The following is a 20385-nucleotide window of genomic DNA, read 5'->3' as shown; positions in this document are numbered from 1 at the left end:
TATCTATCTTATTAATTCTTTCAAAGAACCAGCTCCTCGTTTTGTTGATCTGTTCCACAGTTCTGGTCTCGATTTCGTTGAGTTCTGCTCGAATCTTAATTAACTCTCTTCTTCTGCTGGGTGTAGGATCTATTTGCTGTTTTTTCACATTTAAGATTTAAAAAAAAATGTGAGTCCAAGGTTTATAGTCAACAAGCTGATTTCCAAGTATCAAAGGCACAAAAACACTGTTTTCCGCATGCATGAGCTCTTCTTGGGGAACTTGCTAAGAAAACAACTTCAGAAATAAAAATGATTACTTGATGCAACTACTATTGACAAGCATTAAATGTATAATGACTTCTAGAGCGAGGTCTTAACGTGGGTTAGAGGGAGAGACTGTGGTGTGAATTGGCTATTCTGACAATGTAGACCTAGTATCAAGGACAAATAGGAAAAAAAATGTGCCAACAAGAAGTTTCATGCTTCCAGGGATCATACTGATGGTGATGGTATTAGTATTGGTGTTCTGAGATTTTGTGTGTGCAAAGTGGGATAAACAAACAATTATGGGTGCTCTGAGTCTATCATTCCCCTTGTCATTGGAAACTAGTATCCTTAGTTTGGAAGAAAGGAGATACAGATAGATGTGGTAGAGGAGAGGTTAGGTTGTCTCTTTTTCGTTTATTTATTTGCTTATATTTTTTAATGAGACTTTTCTTTTTGGAGCAGTTTTAGGTTCACATAAAAATTGAGGGGAAGGTACAGAGAGTTCATCTGCCCCCTCCCCAACACACACACACAGCACCCCCACACACATCAACATTCTCCATCAGAGTGGTACAATTGTCACAATTAATGAGCCGAGGTCCATAGTTTACCTTACATCACTCTTGATGTTGTACATTTTATAGTTTTTGGATAAATGCCCTAAAAATCCTCTGTAATGTGTCTATTTATTCCTCCCCCTCCCTAACTCCTGGCAACTTTTTACTGTCTCCATAGTTTTTTCTCAGAATGCCATATAGTTGGAGTCATACAGTACACAGCCTTTTCAGATGGCTTCTTTCACTTAGTAATATGCACTTAAAATTCCTCTATATCTTTTCATGGCTCATTTCTTTCCATCACTGAATAATATTCCACTGTCTTGATGGGCCACAGTTTATTTATCCATTCACCTAGTGAAGGACATTCTGATTTCTTCCAAGTTTTGAACAACTATGAATAAAGCTGCTACAAGCATCCATGTGCATGTTTCTGTGTGGATATAGTTTTCAACTCCTTTGGTAAATACCAAGGAGAATGATAGCTAGATTGTAAGAGCGTGTTGTAATTTTATTTTTAATAAAAGCGTCAAATTACATTCATAAGATTGTGTGTGTGTGTGTGTGTGTGTGTGTGTGTGCATCCTATACATTTCCACTAAAATGGCTTAAGGCTTGGAACAATGACCAACTCCAGCAGCATCCACATCCCTCAAACCACACTGGTTACTGTGATGAGAAATAACGTTTTCCATTAAAAGAAACAAGACTTCTAAAAGAAATGGCTGATGCTGGTTTGGCATAGGAAATGCACAAGATGAGCCTAAAATATCTTTTCACATCATAAAGTATAGATCACGTCAAAGAATAACATGAAAAGCTCCCACTGACCAAAGATAGAGCAATTTCAACTTCAATTAAAACAAAAACAAAAGCAAAACAAGAGGCATCTGGATAACTCAGTTGGTTAAGTGGCTCAGGTCATGATCCCAGGGTCCCACATCAGGCTCACTGCTCAGCAGGGAGTCTGCTTTTCCCTCTCCCTCTGTGTGCTCTCTTTCACTCTCTAAAATACATAAAATATTTTTAAGAAACACAAAAGCAATTACCAGGCATCAAAACCTAGTAAATATACTAAAAATCTAATCTTTCCTAATGATATTTCTTATAAAGCTACTTGGTCACCTTTGAACAATGACAAGGAGCCAATTAATTATTTTTATAACTGGTAAAGGAGGAAGAATACAGCATTTATCTTGAAAACTGGCAAACAAGGGGAAAATACAGTATTTATTGCTGTTTATATATATCAATTAAACTATTGGGTAGCCAAATAGCAAAGTAGGAAGTGTCTCTTTATTAAAGTATCCCAGCTAACAAATGAAAAAGAAATCACTAATTTGCAAACTTCTCCCACCACAAAAGAAATAAAACAAATGAAAAAGCCCATGAATTAACAGATTGAAGCAATGAGCACCAATGACTAAACATTCATTTAAAAAAAAACTAAAGAAAAAATAAATAAATAAATAAATAAATAAATAAGGAAAAGATAAGCAGACACCATGTGCCTCTTGATGAAAGAACACTCCACCACTTCTTCCAGTCTTGCAAAAGGGACCAAATCTGAAAGTCTACGTGTAATCAAACCCCGGGATCCACTCCCAAAGTGCAGGGAGTATGAGGGAAGAACATTATGCAGGACTGCACCGTGTGTGCACATCCAGCAAAATCAAGACTAGGAAACACCACAGTTCAAAGAGCTCAGTAGTCTCAACAGGTAAATCGGAAGGACAAGAAAGAGGATGGAAGAGTGGAGGAGAAACCTGTGAATAACAAGAGTCTATCAAACTAAAGAAAAGAAACAGTTGAGATAAACTCTACTATTTAGGGATTCACAAACTACAAAGAAATGCAAGAAGGTCATCACCACAAAAGTCAGGATGGTGATTACTTTGGAGGCATTTGGTATGATTGAAATGGGGCACATGGAGAAGCTTCTGGGTTGTTGGCAAAGTGTTGTTTTTGATGTGGGCATTGGTTACGCCTGTGTTCACGTCATAGTGATGAATTGGCTATGCATGTGTCCTATGTGGCTTCCTGGATCTCCCTTGTTTTATAACACGAGATTTTAAAAAGCAAAAAAACAATAAACTGGGTGATCTCCAAAGCTATCTTCCCCCTTCAAAAAGTACATTTGTTTTCATGTACAGGGTTAATTCTTTAGAGGAAAAAAAAAAAAAGATAAAAGGTCAGGATGTGGCTTGGTGTGGGGGGGGAATATAAAGAGCAAAAATAATTGGTACTATTCATGCAAGGCCATGTCAAGAGAATTTCTTGGAAAATCAATTTCCTGATACCAAGGGTTAAGATGCCTGTTTGGTTAATGAGAGGTGCAAATGGCCAAAGTAGTTAAATTAAGCAGAAAGACTATTAGTGGGGAAACTATGTGTGTTTTCCAACCAAACAGAGGTCATGCATTTCAAGATCAGATCATAGCACATTTTGAAAGTCAGACTATATGTTCCAGAAATTTGGACTTTCGACCAGAATCACTGATAGCCTTGCAAATTCTTGGCTGGACACTTGCAAATGAGGCCTCATAGAGATTAGTCTGGCTGGGTGAATGAATTAGGTTTGTCTGTTAGGCGTGGCAAAGGCTCATTTGATGTTCAATACTGCCAGTCCTGGCAATCAATATTTATGTCACATACGTTGCATTTGAAATATTTATATGAGAAGTAATCTTACAATCATATTTTATTCTAAATGTCCATACCCACAGTTAAATATATTTCTCTATTAGTCGAGCAGGTGGTGCACTCATGACTAAAGCTGAAAGGTTTGCATCATCTGTTGTCCTCTGAGAGAAGCAGGCCAGCAGGACAGGAAGTGTGCTTTAGCTACGAGCAATCCAATTTACTCCATTGTCTCCTTGGATTAAGCGTCAGCTCAGCTAGCCCAGGCACACAGTTGAATTGAATTAACAAGGTTATTCAAAGCCAGAAATCACTATGATAGAGGAATGTTATTCATAGAGTAATCTTATTCTTTATTTTCAATTAGATTTTTTTTTGTTTTCTTCGAAGGAAAATTAAAATATTTTATTAAAATAAATAAAACTTTCTTAAGAAACTCCTCAGTTTACAAACATATATATGGCAGACCTGACTTGCTGGATGCCTGTCCAAGGCCCAAGCAGAGACAATGGGACATGGATTTCTAGAGTCCTTGCTACTGGGAACAGTCTTGTTGACTCTGAGATTCCAGATCAACTGCACAAGATAATTTGGAGGTGGAAGCGAGGACTCAGAGTTATACGAGGAAGATGTGGAAACAGGCCAGATGAAATTAGATCATCCAGCACAGAGAACAATCCTGAAGACGCTTTAAATAAACCCTTCATATGTTCTAGCCAAAAGACATACAGGACGACGTACTTACTGGATGAGCTTTTCTGACTTTTTAGGCCTGGCTGTAAATAACACTTCTGAAGAGAAGTGGAAAAAGGACGTAGAGTTGAAGGCTCTTGGAAGTCAGGAGACACGGTGGGGTCACCCAGTGCAGACCAGCCCCAGTCCACTACTCAAGCAGCACACAAATTCCTGACACAGCATCTCTGATGAGCTGTCACCAGCCACTGCGTAAGGACACAGAGGGAGGGACCCAACACCTGAAGATAACCACTGAGCCTGAGCCGGTGCTGGGAAAGAGGCTCAGTGAAATTTATCTTCATGCTCCCAAGCTCCCTGCTCTGCACCTTTTCTCCTCTGCAGAAAATCTCTGTACTCTTTTACCTGCCTAGTATCCACTTGTGTCCTGGCTGGGGAATTTTGCAGTTAATTAGACTTCCAAAATGGGATGTGCTGCCTTGAGTGATAACAAGTTCTGTGTTATGGGAAGCAACCAAGCCAAAGCTGCATGAGCAGGGAAACTATAAAGTGGGCTGAGAGGGTAAGTAAGGAGCTGAGAGCCTCCCCCCACATAAGCTGAGGCCCTTATGACAGCAATTGTATATACTGATATCACTTCAATGAATCTTGACTTACCTTTTAGGCCAGGCACTGTGTTGGGCTTTACCAGGAAATCGCAAGCTCAGTGAGAGAGAGAGAGAGAGAGAGAGAGAGAGTTAAGAAATAAACCCATGAATATGCAGTCAACTGACTTTCCAAAAGGCATCAAGACAACTCACTGAAAAAAGGAGAGTCTTGCAACAATTGGCACCAGAACATCTGGATATCCATGATGGTGGGCGATGGTGGGAGAAGCTCCACTCTTACCAAAAAAAAAAACAAAGAAAACAAAAACAACAACAACAACAACAACAACAACAAAACCACCAGGAATGTACTTCAAATAGATTCTAGATCTAAACCTAAAATTACTATTTTAAATCTTGTAGAAGAATATGGGGTGGGGGTGGGGGGTCAGATCTGTGCTCTTGCAGTGGATTTTTTTTAGCCAAGCAGAAAAAGCACAAACAAAAGGGAAAAAAATATGTAAATTGGACTTAATCAAATTTAAAATCTTCTGTTCCTATTCAGAAAATGACTAAAGGAACCTGGGTGGCCCATGTGGTTAAAGCAACTCTTGATTTCAGCTCAGGTCATGATCTCGAGGTCATGAGCCTGGCCTTGGGCTCCAAGCTCAGCCCAGAATCTGCTTGAGATTCTTTACCTCTCCCTCTGTCCTGTCACTCGTGTGCTCTCTCTCTCCCAAGTAAATAAACCTAAAAAAAAAAAAAAAAAAAAAAAAACGAAGAAAGAAAGAAAGAAAAAGAAAGAAAGAAAAAGAAAAAAAGAAAGAAAGGAAAGAAAGAAAAAGAAAGAGAAAGAAGAAAAGAAAGAAAGAAAGAAAGAAAGAAAGAAGAAAGAAAGAAAGAAAGAAAGAAAGAAAGAAAGAAAGAAAGAAAGAGAAATGAGAAGATAAACCATAGTTTGGGAATAAGTTCTCATAACACATGTATACGATGAAGAATTTATATCCAGAAATATTTTTTAAAAAGTGCACAAATCAATAATAAGGCAAACACCCCAATGAAAACACGAGCATAGGATTTGAACAGCTGTATTACAAAAGCAGATATAGGAATGGCCTCTAAATGTGTTGAAAAATGTTCAAGATCATTAGCCATTAGGAAAATGCGAATAAAACCACACTCAGATACCATTACAGATCCCTTAATGTCCAAAATTAAAAAGACAGACAATGCCAAATTGGCAAGGTTGTAAAGCATTTGGAAGTCTCCTACATTGCTGATGGTAAAGTAAAATGGTTTTACCACTTTTGAAAACAGTTTTGCTATTTCATACAAAGTTAAACATATATTTAGCATACAACCCACAATTCCAATCCTAAGTATTTATCCAGATAAAAATGTGTGTCCACATAAAATCTTATACATGGACGTTTACAGCAGCTTTATTCATAGTAGCTCAAAACTGGAAACAACTCAAATGTCCAAAATAAGTTGAGTAGATAAACCAATTATAGTCTAACATACACAATGGATATGACTCAGTAAGAAGGAAGGGAGGGAGAAGAAAGCAATGGAATGGCTTACTGGTACATTCAGCAGCTTGGATGAATCTCAGAGGCATGCTCAGCAAAAGAAGTAAGACCTCAAAGAGTCCATTTCGATAAACCCATACACCTGAGTTTCTAGAAAAGCAAACCTAATTTACAGTGTCAGAAAGCAGGGCATTGCCTACCTGGGCTGCAACACAAGAAGGGAACTTTCAGAAGTGTTGAAAATGTTCAATGTCAGGATTGTAGTGGCTGTGACATGGCTTAAAAACTTGTCAAATCTCTTGAACTAGGGGTTCTTGGGTGGCGCAGTCAGTTAAGCGTCCAACTCTTGATTTCAAATCAAGTCATGATCTCAGGGTCAAGGGATGAACTCTGGCAGTGGACTTCACCCTCAGAGAGAAACCTGCTTCTCCTGCTCCCTCTTCGTCTGCCCCTTTCCTCCTAAAAATAAATAAATAAAATATTTTTTAAAAATCTCTTGAGCTGTATACCTCAAAGAGTGCATTTTACAGATATAAATTACACCTCAATGTGTGCATCTGCCACATAGCAAATGCCTAAGGAATGAGGAGGAGATGAGAAGGAGGAAAAGAAGAGGAGGAGAAGAAGAAGAAAGAGGAAGAAGAAGTTATGATTATTAAGTTTATTTCATAAAAATATTTATTTGGTGGGGTGCCTGGCTGGCTCAGCTGGAAGAGCATGTGACTCTTGGGGTTTTGAGTTCGAGCCCCATGCTGGGTGTAGAGATGACCTAAATAAATAAAGAGGCTTTTAAAAATATTTATTTGGTAACAAACCTTATTTAATAACAGCTCAATAACATGAGAACATCATAGTTGTTGACATCATCGGACATTGGTTTGCTCCCGGTTAAGTTCATAAACAACTAAGGGGAAGAATATCCGATACTATAGACAGATACACATCTACTATCCTGCACTAACTGTACTGTACAACACTAACACAGATACACATGCCAAGTGCTTCAGGAATTCAGTCCTAAAGTTTCTCTGGAAATTTATTTTTCCAAATCCCCAAGTTCAGAAAAATTAGGTCGAGAAACAGGAAACCAGAAATAAGTATCAGAATTCTTCTGTGACTGTAAGTTGAACGATCAACAGAAAGGTGTGACTGTTTGGGGACCACTGGGTGGCTCAGTGCTTGAGCATCTGCCTTTGGCTCATGTCATGATCCCAAGGTCCAGGGATGGAGTCTCACATCGGGCTCCCCGCAGGGAGCCTGTTTCTCCTTCTGCCTGTATCTCTGCCTCTCTCTCTGTGTCTCTCATGGATAAATAAATAAAATCTTAAAAGAGAGAGAGAGGGAGAGAGAGAGAGAGAGATGTGACTGTTTTGAAGGCATCTGTTGACATCACATTGAAGGCAGGAGCAGGAAACCTTGACACAAGGAGTTGACAGCTAAGATCCACATTTCGGGTAACTGAGGCAGGAGTAGGCGGGAGATAAATGGTCATGTCCTCAGCTGTCCCCCAAGCCTGCACCTGCTGCCATTTTGTAGCAGCATGTGTTCCTGGATGCTAATAGTGAGGCGCTCCTGGAAACTGGTTTATCATATATTTACTTTCTACAAATCTTATAAGTGGTGTGCCAAGGAATAATAAATGCTGAAAGTGAAATAAGTCCTTAAATTATCCATTCTATGAAGCACTACAATCTGGGTAGGAGTCCAAGTTTTCCATAGTTTTACTTATCTTCACTAGCATTTCCTGGTATTTGAACATTTGCTGTAGGCTGCAATTCTTTGAAAATACTGCTGAATTTGATATTTCTTATTTTTTAAAGATTTTATTTATTTATTTATTTATTTATTTATTTATTTATTTGCGAGAGAGAGAACGATTAGAAGGGTGTGGGGGAGAGGGAGAAGTCAGGTAGCCTGACTCTGGACTCAATCCCAGGACCTTGGGATCCTGACCTGAGCTGAAGGCAGATGCATAACTGACTGAGCCACCCAGGCACCCCTGATATTCCTTATTTATGAGAATATTTTAGGTATCATTAACAGTGAGCAAAGAGTATGAAGAACATTGGAAGTATTTTAAAAGTAGCTTATGAGGGATCCCTGGGTGGCTCAGCGGTTTAGCACCTGCCTTCAGCCCAGGGCATGATCCTGGAGACCCAGGATCGGGTCCCGCATCGGGCTCCCTGCATGGAGCCTGCTTGTCCCTCTGCTATGTCTCTGCCTCTCTCCCTCTCTGTGTCTGTCATGAATAAATAAATAAAATCTTAAAAAAAAAGAATAGCTTATGATCATGGGCATTCCTGAAAATTCCCCCAAATTGAGATTTCTCATTCTCAAACCCCAAAGATAAATATCTATTAGGAAGTTGGGAACAACCACAGATATGGAAAGAACTATGATGTGATTGAACTGCATGGGCTTCATAAGGTGGGTGGTATTTGAGCAGTCTTGAGGGATGAGCCTTGGTTATAGCATGACATGGCTGTTTACATCAAGAACCATGCAGGTGGGAGGGGGATGGACCCAGCAGGAGTGCTCACCACCCCAGCAAGTAGGGAAGAGTGCTGAGGGTTGCTAATTCAGCAGTCAGGGTGGTCCAATCTACCAGGCAGGCCAACTCATAGTCCAACCAACATGACACTATTCATGAGCCACTCAAGCAAGCTTTTGCCCATGAAGAGTAGAGGTGAACATGAATAGGATACAGTGATGAGGAAACCCTGCCCCGGGCTTGGGAACCATGACTCTTCTCATCGAGGATTTAGGGAACTCATAGATAGAAGCTCAGCACCGTTGAACTTCTGATTGTTCTGTTGGACCCTGTATCTCCATTTTATTGGCTAGAGCTTCTGACCAAGTTTCCCTCATATGCCTCAGGGCCAGGGTCTGGGTCTCAGTAAGCCCAGTTCCTGCTGGGTCCTACTTCTGGGCACCTGAGCCCAGCCTTCTCCCAACCAACCCTCTCAGGATCTCAAGTCCTGCAGGACATGGCCACCAAGCGCCTGGCCCTAGTGGCTGGCCCTTGCCCCACTCATTCTCCTCACTCCACACCACCCCATCCTCCCATTCATTGGGGCTGAAGCTGCCCACCTGGACCTCCCACATCACAGAGGACCTCTGACATCCTCAGCGTCCACAATGTCCATCTTGTAGCAGAATCACCTGAAATGTAAACATGGATCCCCCACCCCTCTATTTCAGGAAGATGACTGGTCTTAGTATTTCCTTGTCTCAGTCAGAAGACAGAAGCTGCTGAAAGTCACAACTTGTTCTGTCTGGAGTGAGAGAATCTGAGTTCCTCCAAGAGTTCACGCAGGGCAACCCGGAGAGAGTGGGAAGTCTCTGTCGCAAGGTTGGAAGCCGTGGCTTGGGGCAGATCTAGGAAGAGTATGGACACTCAAAAAACCCACAGCTGTGTCCAGAAGAGGGAATGTCAGAGAGGAGCACTGGTGGGCCCCTCTCAAGGCTGCCCTGGGGACAAGCTGGGCGCCCCACTCCAAGTTAGGCAGAGACCATACCTGAGGGGTCACATCACAGGGAAGGAAAAAGAGGCCCCTTGACAGAAACCAGAGAGCCTCCCTCTGGCCCCGACCCAGACCTGGAGACGGGCACACCCGAGTCTCACTGGGTGGCCTCCTCCACATCTGTTTGTAGACTACGATTCGCGGTTGAGTCCATGCCTACGTGGGTCCTTCTATCTCCAGCTCATATTTGCCCTGCTGAGCCCCAGTGCTGACAGCTCTAGGGAGGATATTCAAAATAAATCTCTTTTCTCCCACTCAGTATCTTCTAAAGAGGATTAATTGAGTTTACTGAGTTGGTTGAAATTGTTTTATGCAGCGGAAAACAGCTGTGTTGATTGCCTAGATGGGCCCATTCAGGGAGCCTTCCGTTTCTATTATTTAGCACAGAGGGGCTTCAAGAGGTCTGCACTCATCCTTCCCCCTGGAGGGCATCTGCTCATCTGACAGGCCAGACTCAGCACTCAGCGCTTCCAATTAAGGCCTGATTACATACCTGAGCCCGCTCCTTCCGAAGGCAATCAAACCTCTCTTACTGTTTTGTTGAAAAAGGATTCGAGCTGAGCTGGGGGCGGAAAGGCAACAGCGGACAAGAGCACAGAATCAATGGGGGTGCCTCTGCAGTGACCAGTTCACTGAGCTTCCAGATTAGACCTCTTGATATCAGGGGTGGAATTCTGAAGAGAAAAAACAAAACACAAGCATCACTTGGCTCTCATCAAGACAAATGCACCTCCCTCTGAAGCCAGAAGAGCCTGGAAACTCATGTAAATGTTACCACGGACTGTATTTGGGGGAAGGGGAGGAGTCACCTGTTTTGAGAGCGTTGGTTTTGTTTCTAAAGATCCAATTGCTGTAATATGTAAAGAGCCACGGATAGTACTTAGGATAGAAATTATTTACATTTTAATTACAGAATTAATGCTCTTTAACATATCGTAGGGTTTTCTTTTTCTTTGTTGTTGTTTTTTTTTTTTTTATCATAGGGTTTTCTGTTGCTGTCTTCAAGGTGAAAGTAGGTCATCAGGGCACAATTTCACGGGAGCTCAGCCACTGACGACACAGAACTGGCAACATGTCAGCTGGGCTGCTCAACCGGGCTGGGATCGGGCCACAGGGGACAATCCCTGCCCCTTGGTGTGGTAGCAGAATGATGGCCCCCTAAGGATGCTCACATCCTAGTCCCTGGGGCCTGGGACGATGCTACCTTTCATGGCAGAAGTGAATTTGCAGATACGATTAAGAACATTGAGATGGAGACTTTCCTGTGTGGTCTGAGTTGGCCCTGATGTAATCACAGCAATGGCTACAAGACGGGGGGCAGGAGGGTCAGAGACACAGAGGGATGGGACAATGGGACCAGAGGTCTGAGTCCGAGAGAAGCGAGAGCCTGGAAGATGCTACACAGTGGGCTTTAAAGGTGGAGGGAAAAGCCACGAGACAAAAACAAAGATGATTCCAAAAAAGCTGGGAAAGACTGTTAACAGATCCCCTCTCTCACCCCCACCCCCACTGAGACATGAGAAGGAACCGGCCCTGCCGACACCTTGATGTCAGGACTCCTGACCTCCAAAACTGCAAGACAGTCACTGTGTGTTGTTTGAAGTCACTGGCTTGGTGCTGGTTTGTTACAACAGCTCCAGGAAAATAGCACATTTGGAGAGCCTGAGAAAGCACCAGGGCCCTTGCCACCCCTGTTGGCATCGGCTGCCTCCTCCATGGGGGCTCGCTGTCCCTGCCACTTAGACACGTGAGAGACACTCGCTCCCCCACGTGCTGCCATGGCTGACTCTGCCTTCCCAGACTTTCAGCTTTTCACCCCAAACAATACAATCTTGAAATGTGATTGGTATTCTGGAGGCCTGTGCTCCATTTTTGGCTGCGGTATAACTAGATAGAAACTAAATTTGAGAACAGTTTTAAGCTTCTAACAGACCATATTCTAGACATCACATGTGAGTCTCACTGGGGGAGGTATTTGGCCCTAACTTCCAAGTGTCTGTGCGAACGAGAAGCAAACTTTGAAGCGTGTATAAACCATTTTCATGAGACCAGGCATTTCTCTTGCCAAAGTGAGAGGAGACTTTTTCCTTCCAAGGACTCAAGTTCTAGAACATATTTTCTTATGACTTGAGGGGATTGTCAAGATGACTAGAAATAAGGAAAAAAAAACATCTTTTCAGACCCAAGTTTATATATGGACGTTAGCAGGGGAGACAGCTTGTTGGTTCCTTTTTTCTCATCATCTGATTTGTCACTACGCCCCAGGACTCAGATGATGTGAGGATGTGTAATGGGGGAAGGGTATTTACACTGTTGTGTGAACAAGAACGCTCCCATGCCAACGGATCACAGAGTCCCTCAACCAGTGTATTTTTATCCCTATCCCCAGGCTTCCTACTGATATTCCACAGTTGGGTTAAAGGAGGGGAACCAGGTAGGTGGCTCACCCATCATCAGCTTCCTTCCCACACACGTGGCAGGTGTCACTACTTGATCACGACACACTTCCCACCCAGCCTGCCCGCGGGCTCATCACTCCTGACACCATAGTCAACGATCAAGGATGGATCTCCACTCCCAAGGAAACCTGTTTGCCAATCCCCAGGCGAAGCAGCCTACTGATGCAAGATATTGTTAAGGACATCTCATCGACGACAGATTATTTGCCCTCCACGACCTCTGGCATGGTAGTGCCTCCAGGTCAGCACTACCAGTCCTTAAAGAGGTGGCAGAGAAAGAGCCTGTGCCATGTAAGGAAGGACAGAAAGGATGCTCTGTGACATGCTCCCTGGCTCAGGGGCCAGGTAGAGATCCCTGGGATGCTCCAACAGGGTGGAGCTGAGAGAGGACAAGGGGGCACAGAGGAGATGAGATGCAGGAAGGTGGTGAAGGTGCTGAGACACCCTGTTCTGAGGGCTCACGTAGCATTTCAGTTGCCGTGGAAACCTCTGGCCTCATCCTGGGATATCATGAAGGTTTTATTGAGCTAAACCGCACAACTGTGTACCTACACCAGCTGTAAAGGTTAGGGTATCCCAGGGCTCAAAGTCTCCCCTGAAGTCATGATTTTTCATGAAGATGTGTTTGTTCTGTTCCTGAGGACGGTTGTGCTTGGATTCTGGCTGAGGGGCAGTGTTGACTTAACAGCATCTTAGGTGATGGAAAAGCTGACCGTGGGGTTTCTAGAACGTGAACCTGCCAATACAGCCTGATGGGTGCTTCCCTTGTGGTGCCCCCTCCAGGTGGGACGAACAGAAGGTAGCCAGGTAACTGGCAATTAGACCAGGTGATGTGAGAAGCGGAACCTCAACCACTTACCCAGAAAAGAGGCTGTGACCTGCACCCCCCCCCACACCCGCACACTACACTAGACTACCTCCATTTTCTTCCCTCCCTCATTTGAATCCTTAAAGTCAAAGCAGAATTCAGGCTGGATCATTCATAAAACGGTAATAATGCTTATCTAATCCATTTTTCACATTAAGAACACTAAATATCATACCAAGGAGCTAATTAAACTACGGACTATCCCTAAAATGATTGCAGGTCTCACCACTGTTGTAGAACAACATCCAGGGACACCAGGGTGCCAATTTTAAGTGGGAAAAAAAAAGTCTACAAAACTGTGCAGTGGCATGTAATTTTTTGTGATTTGTTAAATGGACGAAAGTTGAGAATTCTATAAACCAGAGTCCCTTGGGGATGGGGCAGGTAATAAGTGTGGTTATTTTACTTTGTCTTTATTTTCCGATTCTTTTTTCTGTTAAAAAATGTGTTCTTTTTGTAGAAGGGAAAACATTAAATTCTTTAATGTCCCCCAAAAATGTAGCACATCTAATCAGCCTGTTTACAATGCTAAGCATGTTAAACTATAATAATAGGCAGGAGAAAAGTGACTGAGCAAGTTCTTGGTTCTCCTATATTTCCCTAATGCTCCCTGTGAGGAACGAGAGAAAAATGTACTCCTAGTGGACTCCTTCACCCACTTTATTCAGGTTCCAGCTGGGTAACCGCCATCACCATGGTCATCACGGGCGTCACTACTGTGACGTCCAGGCCCACCCTGGTTAGTTCTCTCAGCAATGGCATTCACTGAGCGCCAACCCACTACTGGGTGCTCCTGCATCCAGCGGGCTGGCTAACGCACCATTTATTAAACCCAGGCAGCTGGAGAAAATAGGCTTTTCCCAAAAAATGGTAGAGATCATGCTGTTTGGCCCAAACTTGCTCAACCCCCAAGTAGATGAAAAAACAGTTCTATATTGTCCCTATGCCTCCCAGCATTTATTGCCTGCATAAAGAGGAGGAGAGGGAAAAGTAAGAGCTGTATCTCCATAAATGATCATGCTCTGAACGTGAGCCACAGACAGACGTCCTCACTCCAGTGACTACAGAACGGGTATGGGCATGCTAGACACTAGGAATAAAATGTGGGGCGTTCTAGGAAGGGTAAGAGTATTTTGGAAATCAAGTGAGCATCTGTCTTGAGCATAATGTATGGTATTTGCACCCCCAAAAGCCCGTCTGAGACCTCAGTATTTAGAGAGCTGATGCCTTTCTTCAGAATTATCTGTGTGTGTATGTAAGTGAAATTCTATTTTAAATGTTTCCAAACTCATCATGTAAACACGCACACACACACACGCACACACACACACAGCGCAGCCTCCTTCCTTTAAGAAAGCTGATGCAAGGAAATTATTCAGTGTGGTTTGAAGCCTGGGCAGCAGGACAATGAGCCGCCCACAGTGAGGTAACCAGATGTCCCCTTTGGGCACAGCCCCGCACACTGCTGATCGTGGTGGATTGTCGGGATGCCAGCCAGAGCTCAGGAGCAATGGAACACAGCACTGAAGAGCCACACGGCGTGCTGGCAAAGGTAGCTAAGTGGACAGGCAGTCTTCAGCGCGCATGGAGAGAACGTTGGGGACCAGCCACCTTCAGATTTAGACGTGTTCGTCAATGGCAGAAATGCCACAGGACAAAAGAAAAAGGAATTTCAGAACAAGAAGAGCAAACTGTCCAGGGGAGATACACTGACCTTCTGTACGTGGCATTCAAATGTACCTCTGAAGGGTTTGTCATTTTACAATGAACATGCATATTTTGAAAATTAATAGAAAATATATATATATTTACATGCATATAATGGAGTACAGGCCACACCCTGCCTCTAGTTCATCAACACACCTTCCACACATCCCTTGTACACCTGCATGTCGGTGCTTGTGCCCAGATGTCAATAAGAGAAAGGGAAGGGAGGGCACTGCTCCAGGTGCCGGGGGTCCCCCCCAGTCGTGCCATCAGAGGAAGGGCCATGACCCGCATCAACAAGAGACTGCCCCTCCTCCTGAAGGTCAGACCAAGTGCCACTTAACTGACATCAAGTCTAGGACCCCCTTCTCCCCCCCACATTCTTACCATGATCATGTCCTATGCAGGAAGTTGAACAAACTGAGACAAATCCCCACCTACTACACGGTCTGAATGGATGGATATAGAGATGCCTGTTTCTACTACTTGTAAAAAACAGAAATATGCACATGATGCTCTGTGCTATAGGCCTAAACATGTGTTTAGCCTGGCAAAAGCCAGTTTCAAACAGTAAGAAAAAACACTAATAATGCAGATGAATAAAATAAGGAGGCAATAAAACCCAGTCACATCCACCCAGCCCCGTTACCACTGCAGGAATAATGATTGCATTCATCTGGATTATTGCATGCACCTGGATTATCACCTCTTTGAGCCCCACCTTGAATGTGCTGAATCCCAAAAAGAAAGATGATATAGGGATCCCTGGGTGGCGCAGCGGTTTGGCGCCTGCCTTTGGCCCAGGGCGCCATCCTGGAGACCCGGATCGAATCCCACGTCGGGCTCCCGGTGCATGGAGCCTGCTTCTCCCTCTGCCTATGTCTCTGCCTCTCTTTCTCTCTGTGACGATCATAAATAAATAAAAATTTTTAAAAAAAGAAAGAAAGATGATATAGAGGTATCTGGGTGGCTCATGGTTAGGCATCCAACTCTTGATTTCAGCTCAGGTCATGATCTCTGGGTTGTGAGATTGAGCCCCATGTTGGGTAGTCGGCTTGAGATTCTCTTTCTCCGTCTCCCTCTGCCTCTTCCCCTCTCAAAGAGAGGAGAGAGAGAGAAGAGAGAAAGACGGTATAAGTGCAGGTGCCTCTATCCTCATTGTATAACATTCACTGGCACACAATGGAAACATCTAAGAAAATGCAGGGGTCAGAACACCTTATCTCCTTACTCTGGAATACTCGAGGGGGAAACTTAGAAATACATGATTGATTTTAAATCCAGGTTTACACACTTCCCAGACTGTTAAACTTTTGCTTTTCTCATTGCCAAGGTTAACGCTATATACCTTTTGTTCTATAACCATTCTTGTGATTAGTCTCTGGTCCAGTGATTGGTCTTCTAAAAGGTAAAAATCAGTAACATCAAAAATAACATTATAAGTAATTTCCCCTTTTTGATGGATTTTTTTTTCCTGAGATACTTAATAATCTATTGTCTATCTGTCAATCAACTTAAACATGTCTTGTAATGGCTGCTTTTATCATATCCTTACCATTATCTGTCTCAAGGACATTTCCAGATATACAGAACTCTCTTCCTTATCTTTACTGAGCCCTTTGGCCCTAGACTAATCTCTTCCCAGCTCTGTTGTAGCGTTATCATCCTGGATAAAATCTCTTCCTCTTGGACCTTAAGTCTTCCTCTTTTGGTACAGTGCCTGTTCTGCTGGAGTACATCCTAGAATAGCTTTGTCACAATGTTTCCCTTGGGGGGAAAAATCTGGGTTCTTGCACAATCTGTCTTCACACTTAGTTGATAATTTTGTTGCATATATATAATTCCAGGCTATAAATCCCTTAGAACTGAGAAGACATTCCTCCTTGTCTGGTAACACTGAGCTTGTAAGAAATCCACAGGCAGTCTGACTCTAAGTCTTGGTAAGGAAATAGTTTCATACTCTCTGGAGGCTTTCAGAACCTCGTACTGACTGATATACTATGACTTTTTGTCAATGTGCCTCAATGTCCCCTTCTGCTGGGGTCAGAGGATGATTTCTGTCCAGGAATGTGTGCTTTCCTCACTTCTAGGAAATCACCTAGTATTATTCCTCTGAAAACTGTGTTTTCTTTGGTCTCTGTTTCTAAAAATTCTCTTGATTATCTTGGACTTTTACACTGGTATTTGTCATCTCGGGCACTTGCACACATTTCTACCCTGTTTTTGTGCTATGTTTTTTTTTTTGTGTTGTGCTATGTTTTTTGTTTTACTTTATAGGAGGCTTTCTGGATTTCATTGTGGAAATTTGTGTTGAGTTTTGTAGTTTGAAAATATTTTTTGGCTTTCTAAGAGATCATTCTTGTTCTCTAGGAGTCTTTCTTTGTTAAATCCCATTGATATGTTATGGCTTTTATACCTTCTCAAATTGCTCTCTCAGAGGACACCAATTAGGATTTTTTAAAGTACACTTTCACCCCTTGAATTATTTGTTTCCTCCTGGGTCACTTTCTTCTGCTTGTTTATCTTTGCCTTTTTCCTTTACATTACAGGCTTTCTTAAATGTCCATGACCCCCTGCTACCCATTTATTTTTTTTAATTTGTTTACGATTTATATATTTATTTTAGAGAGAGAGAGCATGCAAGCATGAGTGGCAGGAGAGGCAGAGAGAGAATCTCAAGCAGATTTCCTGCTGAGCATGAAGCCCAAGATAAGGCTTGATCTCACAACCCTGAAATCATGACCTGAGCCAGAATCAAGAGTCAGAAGCCTACCCCACTGAGCCACCCACGCACCCCTATTTATATTTTAAATAAGCAGCAGCTGGGAGCTCAGTGTCTGCAAATGATGCCCCTCATGGAAGGTTTCACTGCAGCCTGAGCAGGATGGGAACAGCCCTACCTCCCAGGCATCAGAGCACGCTGCTCCTGGCGCCTGCTCGCTCACTGCGCTGCTACTGCTCAATTTGCTGTTTGCTTAGTGGAGAATCCTTTGCTTTTTTGCCTGAGGGGTAAACATCTGCCTGTTGGCTGTTCTGTGCTCAAAGGTGAGGAAGAGACTTGTCAGGACTCAGGTCCTGGTTCATCCCTGCCACATCTCACTCCCATCCTCCACAGTGTCTCTGAACTGCAGGCCTCCGTGGGGTTCTGCAGGGTGTTGGTAAGGTGTAAAGGGTAGGGTCTCTCCCAGTTACATTTCCCTCTGGACCCTCCACCCCTGATTGATTATTCATCACCACCACTCCACCTGCTTTCACCTGCGGGAAACCCAGAGCTAGCTGTCATTCATCGTCTGCTCCCTTCCAATTCTCTTTATGGTTGTAAGCTAATCCATTTTTCATTCTCTAACTCTCTTTTCCATAGGGTTTTGAGAGTAAGAAAAAAGAAACATATGTGAATTTCCAGGAAAAAAAAAAAAAAAGAATGGCCAAAGGGCTGTAAAGGAAGAGAAGTGGCCTTCCAGTGGTAGAGGCCTTGAAATCTAAGTAAACCAAGAGAATTCACGGCTTTTAAATGAGTCAAACACAGTGTAAGGGAGGTAGTGTGCCTACCTTTAGTTGTGATTTTGCAGCCAAATTCGACTGTTGTGCCAAAACCCATACCCAGGTGCACTCAGATATGTTTGGTCATTCTTAAAACTTATGTACAATTCAAAGCATGTTGTCATCCTCTTCTGTAGAAAATATGCTTTTATAGGTAAAGGTCAAAACACACACAAAAAAATAGTCTATAAGACGAGTTAGGGGCCATAATGACTGATGGGGGTACAAACCAGGACTTTGAGTAGCAAATGTTTTCTTTCTTGATCTGGGTGCTATTGACAGAGGTGTTTCTACTTTAGGAAATGTCCTCTTGCTGGATTCATGGGGTTTGTAGTATACAGTTTGATACATGTCTATTTTTTAAAAATGAAGAAACAAAAAGAAAAAAGAATACCTCAAAAATCCTTCTTTTTAAAGACGTGTCTAATACCATGACATAGACAGCCATCGATAACAATGCCCCTCCTTCCCCCATAGTGTGGACTTCTTAATGATGGTGGTGTTTCTTCATACCCTACACCCTACACAGTTCTTGAGTAGATAAGTCAGGGAGATGAAATGTACAGCACGGGAAATGTAGTCAACAATAGTGTGACGACTGTTTGGTGACAGATAGTGACCACACCGACCACACGAGCATCATGTAATGGACACAGAATTGTCGAGTCGCTATGCTGTACGCCTGAAGCTAATATAACAATGTGTGTCGATGATACTTCAATTAATAAAATGAAGGAACGAACAGTTGTTGGTTCATCACAGGTGTTCATCAAATGTATGTTGAGTCACGTCCTGTCTCACCCTCCTGTGCCAAGCAGTGGGGTGTGTACAGCGGGCCCTGAACCCACATGACGGTTGATTGATTGCTGCAGGAAGTGATTGCCAAGAGCCTATAAATGGGACTGACAAATATCGGGGCATTTTCTTACAGTGTTGCTGCAACCCCGTAAAAAACATCAGCAAAACTGCTGTGCCTTCCGCACGCATGTGGATGAACCCTCCCCCTCGCACTTTGTCTCCATTTTCTCCCCCTTGCAATATGCCCTTGGAGCAAATGCTACCTTGCAAAAACACAGCCTTTGAGGTCGGGACGATGAGGGGGTAAGACTCCATCAATCCCGTGTGATGAGCTTTCCTCATGCCTCCCAAAAGGAATATGAATTCCACTCTCCCCAGGCTTTCCAAGCCATAGCAACCTCTCTTCTCTGAAGGGCCGGGGGCTGCCTTCCTGCCTGTTCACAGGGAAACCGAGAAGGCCACTCAGAGAATGAGCAGCTGGGATGGTCTCCCTGAGGGGGTAGCATCCTTGGGCCTGCAGAGAATTTTGCAGCTTTTCTTTATGCATTTTTAATCAATTCTAAGCTTCTTACAAATATGTGCAATTACTTTCTGCACTTCGCTTTGTAATAAGATTTAATGACTCTGCTACAATCCTCTGGGTGAACATTGATAATCTGAGTCTACGATTTAAAATTTAGCGTTAGCAAAAAAAGAAAAAAAAAGAGAGAGTATAAACTGAGATGAAGGGTTTTTTAGGGTATTTTAAAGGAAATCAGGAGTTGGAGTTATTTTAGCTTTCAAAATATCCCTGATATGAGAGAACAGAGAGTCTCATTTATTTGCCACATAGCATCCGATTAAATATATATATATATTGAAAATCCCTGACAACATAATCTTTCTCTCTCCTTTATCTTTAAAACATTTTACAGATTATCTTAAACAGGGAGACCCATAGAAACCCAGAGCTGCCGTGTAGCCCATTTGCAAGCAGTTAGATATGGAAAGTTCCAGTGTCCTTGACAAAGAGAAGGTCTCCTGACCCTCCGATCATGTGGAGGACCCCCGTTTCCACTGTCCTGCTATATGCTGACCAAGTCCTTCTATAACCAAGGATAATAAATACCCCTCATATCTTCCAAGTAAGCCACTGATGAAATCCAGGGAGCAGGTATTCATGTCATCCTCATGGTAGATAAAGACCCGGAGGCATAGGCACGAGGAAGCCTTTTACGTCTGCTCTCTTCAGG

Source organism: Vulpes lagopus, chromosome 20 (genome assembly GCF_018345385.1).
Source record: "Vulpes lagopus strain Blue_001 chromosome 20, ASM1834538v1, whole genome shotgun sequence".
In the NCBI taxonomy this organism is placed as follows: domain Eukaryota; kingdom Metazoa; phylum Chordata; class Mammalia; order Carnivora; family Canidae; genus Vulpes; species Vulpes lagopus.
Note: the sequence above shows the minus strand (reverse complement) of the source record.